Source organism: Lutra lutra, chromosome 2 (assembly GCF_902655055.1).
Source record: "Lutra lutra chromosome 2, mLutLut1.2, whole genome shotgun sequence".
Taxonomy (NCBI): Eukaryota; Metazoa; Chordata; class Mammalia; order Carnivora; family Mustelidae; genus Lutra; species Lutra lutra.
In genome coordinates, this window is record NC_062279.1 from 135,069,348 (window position 1) to 135,078,062 (window position 8,715).

The following is an 8,715-nucleotide window of genomic DNA, read 5'->3' on the forward strand; positions in this document are numbered from 1 at the left end:
TCATGGAAAGGCTCTTCTGATTATCCCCATCTTCTCAGTGAACTAGGTGGTAAGGTCATTAGCTGAGAATGAGGTAGTAAGAAGTGGGCCGGAAATTAGAGGAAAAAGAAAGGAGGAAATACTTGTGGGGAAGCTTACAAGTATATATGGAATAATGAAATGTAGTATGACTGTCAGGCAACTTGAAAGCACGTAGTCAAGTTTTATGATTAGAAGTTTTAACTGAGAGCAGGCTGTGTGTATGTGTGTGTTTTCCAGCCACTTGTGGTATACAAATATATATGTGGAATAACAAAAAAGTTAACAATTATTTTACATAAGAGCGTGATGAAATCAGAGAGGGTCAAGAAGTTTGGATTTCTAAACTGAGTAATAGATAATCACGGCATGAGGATTCTCTGAGGAACAGAGAAAATGTTAGGACCAATGGATTGTAAGTGTTCTAGGTCAAACTGTGTCCTCCAAAACATATGTTCAAGTCCTAACCTAATGGGTACCTCTGAATGTGACCATATTTGGAAATAGTCTTTGCAGATGTAATCAAGTTAAGACGAGGTCATGCTAGATTAGGGTGGGCCTAATTTAATGGCTGGTGACCTTTTATGAAAAAGGAGATTTGACCCAGACACAGGTAAGATAGCCATATGAAGACGGAAGTTGAGAGTAGAGTTATGCTGCCACAGACTAAAAAACACTGAGAAGCCCAGAAACCACCAAAAGCTAAAAGAAGCAAAAAAGGATTCTTCCCTAAAAGCTTCCAAGGGGGCATGGCTCTGCTGACCCTTGATTATGGACTTCTTGATTCTTGATTATGGTCCCCAGAATTGTGAGAGAATAAATGTCTATTGTTTTAAACCACTCAGTTTGTGATAGTTTGTTATATAATAGCCCTAGAACTAACTAACACAGTAAACCATAAGAAGATCAAAGATGTGGCCATACCAGAGATATTTAGTCATGGAGACTGGAAGTGATGGCTGGAGTGCTCAGGACTGAGTGTTTATCCATGGCAGTGAGTGGTGAAGGCAGTGCAAAGATCATTAAATAAGAGAGTTTTGAAAAACAGAGACACCAGGGAATTGCAAGGATTATCTTTGTGGATCTTAAAATCATCAGGAATTATGACAGTTGTAATATTAGAGAGAGTGATGAGAATTTAGAAGTCAAAGTATTACACTACTACTGGGAATTGATTTCAGGGCTTTAGATGACAGCAAAAAAGAGGGGAATGGTTAGAATCCTCTGAAGACATAAGATTTAAAACTGGTATCATTCCGTATGTTTAAAAGCTTCATTCAATTGGTAGCATGTGATATATATTCTTCAAAAAATTTTTTAAAGATTTTATTTATTTATTTGACAGAGATCACAAGAAGGCAGAGAGACAGGCAGAGAGAGAGGGGAGGAAGCAGGCTCCCCGCCAAGCAGGGAGCCCAATGTGAGGCTCGATCCCAAGACCCTGGGATCATGACCTGAGCCAAAGGCAGAGGCTTCAACCCACTGAGCCACCCAGGTGCCACAATATTCTTCAAATTTGGACAAAAATGTCCATATATGGACATTTATCCATATAAATATATCTCCACCAACTTCTGCTATGTAATATTCTATTTGATAACTATGCCCAATTTATCAATTCCTCTGTAAATAGATGTTTGATTTTTTCTAGTTCTTACTATTAAAAACAAAACTTTCTTCCATTTTTTTTGTTTTTATCCTATTGTATCTATAATTTTGTCCCCATTGTTTTTGTTTATTTATTTTGAGATAAAAAGGAAAGGTGTTAGTTAAAATCTTTACAATAAAATCATTATGATTATAAATTTATTTAGTTAAATATGTACACATGACATAGTATTTTAAAAAATAATGGTATTGAATAGTTTTTCAACCAAATCTAATGCACAAATATACCGTTTTTTTAGAAGATAATGCCAGTTTAACATTCTTAAACAGCTGTGTGAGACAATGGCTCTGCTTTGTGTAAAACATAATAACCAAAATTAAGAAAAACTCTGCAAAATTCTCTAGTTCCCCAAAGAAATTACTAAAAAAAGAAGATAATAAAAGAAAAAAAAGATGTACACTCGAGCTTGACTGTATACAGAGGCTAGAAAGACCAGCTCTACTGTAACCCCCATATCTGCTAACTAAGTCCTTGTATATCTTTAGTTTGAAGTTAATCGTTCAAGTCCTAGCAATTGTGCTTTTATGCAGTTACATGGCCAATAAACTAGATATTGTCATAAAGATGCCCTACAAAATCTTTACTAATGTTTTGAGCAGCACAACAGGTATTTAGAATAAATTCTCTTTTTGACATTTTGTTCTTCAGGTGAGGGCTAATGAGGTCAATAGAAAGTAGAATCATGTTTCATTGTTTGCATATAAAAAGACATCAGAAATTAATCTTGTACTGTATGGTGACTAACATAACATAATAAAATAAAATAAAAAGTAAGTAAATAAATAAATAAAACCTATTTAAAAAAAAGTAGAATCAAAGAGTAACAGTAGGGGGCACCTCACATCAAGCTCAAGTCTGCTTGATTCTCTTTTTCCCTCTCTTTCTGCCCTTCCCCCCACTCTTTCTCTTTAAAATAAATAAACAAGAAAAAATGAGTAGTATATATATAGTATATAGACAGCATCAAGACTAAGGCCAAATTCTTGTATTAAATCGGGGTTACAAGCACAGAACCTATGTGAGAATTTTGTTAGGAGAGTTCCAAGACTCCCCACACTCTCTTCAGGGGCATAGATATGACGAAAACATTCCCTCAGTGGATTGGGCAAGAATTGATTTCTAAAATTATGTAATGTTACAAAGTCCTCCAAGACATCTCTCTTTTCATCAAGGGAGTCTCAGTTTTGTTTTGTTTTGTTTTTCCAATTTGGTGCTCTTGTACAGAAGATAAACTTTGGTGAATCATCTAAGATACCCTTGGACAGAAAGTAGTTTACTCTGTCCTCTGGGTTAGCAGTGAAAGTGAGGTTGCCTTCATCCAGGTGCATATACTATTTTCTGAAACAAAATCCCAGAGATGTGTTGTTATTATATATGGAAGAGCGACCCCAAGTGGATTTACACAGGGAAGGGAAGTTCATCTTTCACAAGGTCCTGCCAAACATATGAAGCTAAGCAGAGGTCACTTGCATTCAGGTAGAACAAGATGGTAAGGCTTAGCTTGGGGGCAACATTTCCAAATTAATGAATCCTTCCTGTTCTTTAGATTTCGTGCCCTCAAAAGATTATATATATATATACACACACACACACACACACACATATATATGCCTCCTTGGACTTGTTTACAATGACTGGTGTTAGAAATGTTGCTGGCATCCATCCTCCTGCTCTGTTCTCTGCTGACGTAGCTTTCTGTACTATCCCTTCCTGTTGTTGCTGCTGTTTTCTGGACACCCTCTATAGTCCCTTACCCATCTGCAAGCCCTTAGAAGCTGGGTCACATGATTGTGGAGATCAGTGAGGGAAGTATGGAATCTGTAGGGCAGGCTGTCAAAAAGGGCAGGCTGGAACTCTCTGGAATGGGCTGAAACTGTGGTCTGCAAGCAAAATTTCTTCTTTTGGGCGTCTGCATTATTTTCAAACTGTTTCTCCTGTCGTCTTTCTTTGTTGATCTGTCCTTCTCAAATTTTTTCTCTTTTAGTAGGCTTTAAGAAAAACTGGCTTTGTAAAAATTATTGTTTTTTCTTTGTTTTCTAGAAATTATAAGAGTTGTTTTACTTATTTTATCATAGTTATATTCCCATTTTTAGACTTTGTGGGAGTACTATTATTGATATTATTTCACTATTTGAGTTAAACACTTATGCCATTTATTCTGATTTTTCTCAATTTTTAAAGAAATTCACTTGAGATTGTAAATTTCTACGGTTTTTGCTACATTTCACAAGTATTTATAAAAATATACTTTTTCTATTCAGTTATTGATATTTTATAATTTCCAGTGAGTTATTCTGTGAATTTAATTTTAACTCATAATATGGAGAATGTTACATAAAGTTTAAATTGCATGTTTTGTTTTGCTTCTTACATGTGCCTTTTTTTTTCTGAGCTTTGTCTTTGCTGAAATTCATCTTCTACTGATTCTTTCAACTGTGTTAAAACCTCTCATTTTTTTGTATGAAAATATTTTTGTATAGTCAATCCTGAATTACAGATATCCAAGTAGAACTATACAATGTCTGCCTGCTGAATTATTTTTTTGTCATGAATGACTCCCTTTATCTGCATAAAAATATATTAATTATATATTAAGATTGCTATATCTTAGGACCTGGCAGATCCTCTCCTACTGAATTTTAAACTTTCTTAGTCATTTTATTTTAGGTATGACTCTTTTAAATAAAATTTGTTACTTTAATCTAACATTCTCTGTATTTAGAGAGGCAAATTTATATTTGGACTTATTTCAATCATTCCGTTTTGTATATCTACTCATCGTGTTTTATTTGTTCTTTTTACTCCATTTTTAACTTCTTTAAAACTGATAGAAATTTTTATATTTTCTTTTCCCCATTATAATTTCACTTGTTATATATATTCCAAATTTTGTGTACTTGTACCTAATATTTTTTACCTGTTTACAGAAATAGTTCACTCTTAATTGTACAACTCTAGCAATTTTCACAATGTGTCCATTTAACATGCCTCCAGATTAAGAAATCAAAGATTACAAACATTCCGGAAAATACTTGGAGCTCGCTGCCAGTCACTATCACCAGCTGCTTACTTTCTGTATGGCTTGTGGAGCAATATATTTCCTTGGATCCATCTCCCAGTTTACAAATTCTGTTTGGCTCCAACTAATCTCTTTAGTCTTTCCATTGAGTTTTTGGTTCAATTATTATACGCATATTACTTAAAAGTTCTATTTTATTTTTTCAAATTTGTTCTTTTCTCCCTTTATTAGCTCCTCAAAATTTTTAAGTTATAATTTAATAATTTCCTTATTCTTCTATGATTTTAGCTTTTACTGTCAATTTCTGTTTCTCATATCTATTAATAGCCTCATGAAAACTCACTTGTCATGTTTTATAATTGCCTTTCATGAGTTAATTTTCATCAAATAATTTTTTTCTACATCTGATTATGTTCTTTCATTTTCCTTGTTTCTGACAAGGTTATATAGATATCAGTATTCCATGAAAAATTATAGGTGAATATTATAAATTTGGAAGCGAGGTTTATATGTGTTTGCTCCAAGGCTTTGATTTTTCCCAACTGCCTTTTTACCTTTTTACTCAAGACTTTAGACAAAACAGAAATCTTATGGCCACCTCTTTGTTTGTGTGTAGAGTTTTTCTAGTTCACTTTTAATGATGGGGAATATCTATGAAAGGATTTTTAAGCAGTATTTTACACAGAATTAGAAAGTGGAGTTTAACCACCTCAATAACCTGGAGCTATCTTTCTTGTCTTCCTGTGTAGATAAAAGGCTAGGGTTCAGCCTTGAGAGCCTAAATATAAGGCTAAAATCACTACAGATTATAGGGCCATCAACTCACACCATATTAATTTCTATTATTCTTTGTACTTCTTAAATCTTTCATTTCTTTGTGTTTGACTATATATTACATTTAAAGTGTTATTTTACCTATGATCTCATGTTTGTAGCAGAGAGGAAGCTATCTGAGTCAACTCAGGTCATCGTGTTTTTAATGAAAGAAAGGAGTGTAAACACTCAACAAACTTTTCCTACTAAAGACAATAAACAGCTCTACTCAAATCGGCATCTCCTTTACTTCGCTTCATCCTCAAGACTCCTCTTCTCTTTTCCACATTTCTTACTAGGCTTTGTTGTTTCTCCCCAAACAACCTGAGACCTAATCTTATCACTCATATGCGTCACTTCTTCCATTTCACTCAATTTTCTCCAAACACCAAAATCCTTTTCTGAGCTTTAATTGGGTCAAATGTAATTCCTAGAAATAATTTCTCTAATTGTAGGTTTAGGAAAATCAATTTAACCCAACTCTATTTTTAAAGTGATTTTTAAATGTTGCTTTTCAATAACCTGTTGTAGAAGAGGTTCTCTGTTAGAGAAAACAACCAACCACCACCACCAACAACAACAACAAACAAAGCCCACAAAAAATCTAACATGCTCTAAAAGATTTATAACTCCAAGATAAGAAAGAACTTGGACAATCATGCACATACAACTATAAGGAGACATAAAGCTATCATGAAAACCATGACTTTGCCACAATTCTTGTTTGCTGGAACAGCACTTGTTACTTATCTTAGACCATATTTAAAGCTGTTAGTCAACAGAGTGAAATCATCCCAATGCCTATTTCAGATTTTCATTTTGCTTGCATATTCTCTATAGTTAAATATTTTTCCTATCTGACTTCTTCAAGCTATTTGGTTTTATGTTTCAAAACATGCTACACTGATTAAGTTTGGCTTTTTGTTGCACAACATTGTGAATGTACTAAATCCCAATGAACTGTGCCCTTTATAGGTTAATTTTATGTTATGTGACTTTTACCACAGTAAAAAAAAAAAAAAAGTGGGATTTTTCTCACCATCAATGTTGACAGAGCAGAACCAATTACCTTCTACTTGTGACTTTACTTGTAGAATTACTTCTACTTGTGACTTCTACTTCTGACTTTACTCCTGACTTAGTCCTTGCTTAAGTTCATACTGGAAATATGACATCTAAGGGATTTTGTCTGGCATTCCCTAATTTTTGTGCCCAGTTTCCCATTAATATGTACATTCTGTTGAGTTGGAAGAAATTGCCATCTTTATGCTTACTCTTTCTACCGGCTTAACTCCTACTCACCTTTCAATCGCTACAACCTGGGTTTCACTTGTGCAATTCCAGGAATAGCTCTAATGACAGTTTCCCTGTTTGATGGAATACCTTAAGCTTTCTCAATATTAAAAGTGGAGATAAGGAACTTCCTCTTGAAAATCTCTTATACCTGTGTATATAAACCTGTATATAGATATATATAGGTTTTATACATGTATGTGTAATTTGTTAATGTCCTTTTCTGAGTCTCCTTTCACATTCCTTAGTATAGTTTGGTGATTTTAATTTTCTTATCTCTCTTTTTAAAATTTGTATGTATTTGTTTATTTTAGGGTGAGAAAGTGAGAGCACACAAATGGGGGATGGGGTTGGGGGAGCAGAGGAGGAGGGACAGGAAAGAGGAAAGAATCTCAAGCAGACTCCAGGTGCATGCACGACCCTGAGATCATAACCTGAGTTGAAACCAAATGTCAGAGGCCTAACTGACTGAGCCACCCAGGCACCCCCTATCTTGATGTGAAAACTTTACATTACTTAGTTAACAGATCTCTTATAGTTTTACATACAGTCTTTGTACAATTTCAATTGACACAAAACTTTTAGGGACATATGCAATTCCACTAAATCCCAAACTAATGCGTGCAGTCTCTACCATTACCAACAAACCACTGAATACCTCTAGATTAAATCAATTTATTTTGAAGACCACCAATTACACCTTTTCCAATTTCAACTGTGCTCTCTGTTATTCCTTTCAATGTCATCGATCAACTGTCTTGCTCATTCTTCAGATCAAACATTCTAAACTTCTGAATATCTTCTAACCCACTGAGCCACCCAGGTGCCCCAAAACTTCTGAATATCTTCTTCAAGAAAATTCACTTAATGTAAATTCCATGAAAAAAAGACTATTTTGCTATTCCACAAATAATTGAATGAATGAATGAATGAAATCTGTATTTTACTTACATATTTGGCATCTATATTTTTATTCAGTAGATCAAAGTATTGTCTTCCCTGCATTTTTAAGATGTTAAGACACAACATACATATTTGTTCAATGACTTGTGCATGCGGTAGGTAAACTTTGTTCTACAAAACAGTCTGTTCATTCTTCCTTGTTTCCATCAGTAATCCTTAACAGACATGCACCCTAATTACTACTGACTATTAGTAATAGTCTTGCTTGTATAAAAGCTCTTTTTAGACCAATGTCAATGGTTTTTTTACTCTAACATTACTTTTAAAATGGAAATCACTGTTATCAAACAGAGTTAAGGAAATAAGAAATACTGTAATCAGTTATGGGCATTAAATTAAATAGTGAAAAATAATACTGCTCATTTGAAAAGAAACAATTTGTACCTGCATGTTTCCATTTGGCTGTATAAGAATACCTTTTAAAAATTATGCAATGATTATAATATTTACTATATTAATAAAATATCCCAATCTTGTAATTATAAAAGAGTGTAAGATCTCTGCTAATTAGTTAAAACCACATATTTTATACAGTGTCATAATTTAGAAGATTTTCCCAACTTCTGACCTATACCATGTGAAAATCATACTTTTTCACATGATTTTAAATTGATATCAGTTTGTTTTGCCCTATCATTTTTATTGCAAAAGTTTATCTTTATCATCAACTTATTTCAAGTCATTTTTCCAATTCTTAAACATTATTGGAACATACTACATTCTTTGTTGTATTAGAACCATTGTCATTTTATTCAATCTCCCCTTTTTTGCTAACTTTAGGATGTGTGTAAACTGATTCAAATAATCTGACTTTCAAGCCATTCTATTTCTTTACTACTTTTCTGAATGAATTATTTGTACCTGCATTTTCTTCTTCTCCTAGGACACTGAAATTAATTAAAAGAAAAGCAGACATGATTTTAAGTGTTCTTTCTTTAAT

The 8,715-nt window shown here is 33.6% G+C and overlaps 1 pseudogene; it reads right to left on the bottom strand.

Moving 5' to 3' along the window:
* Positions 1–2,209: 2,209 nt before the first annotated feature.
* Positions 2,210–3,448, bottom strand: LOC125094303 (F-box only protein 8-like; annotated as a pseudogene).
* Positions 3,449–8,715: the final 5,267 nt, after the last annotated feature.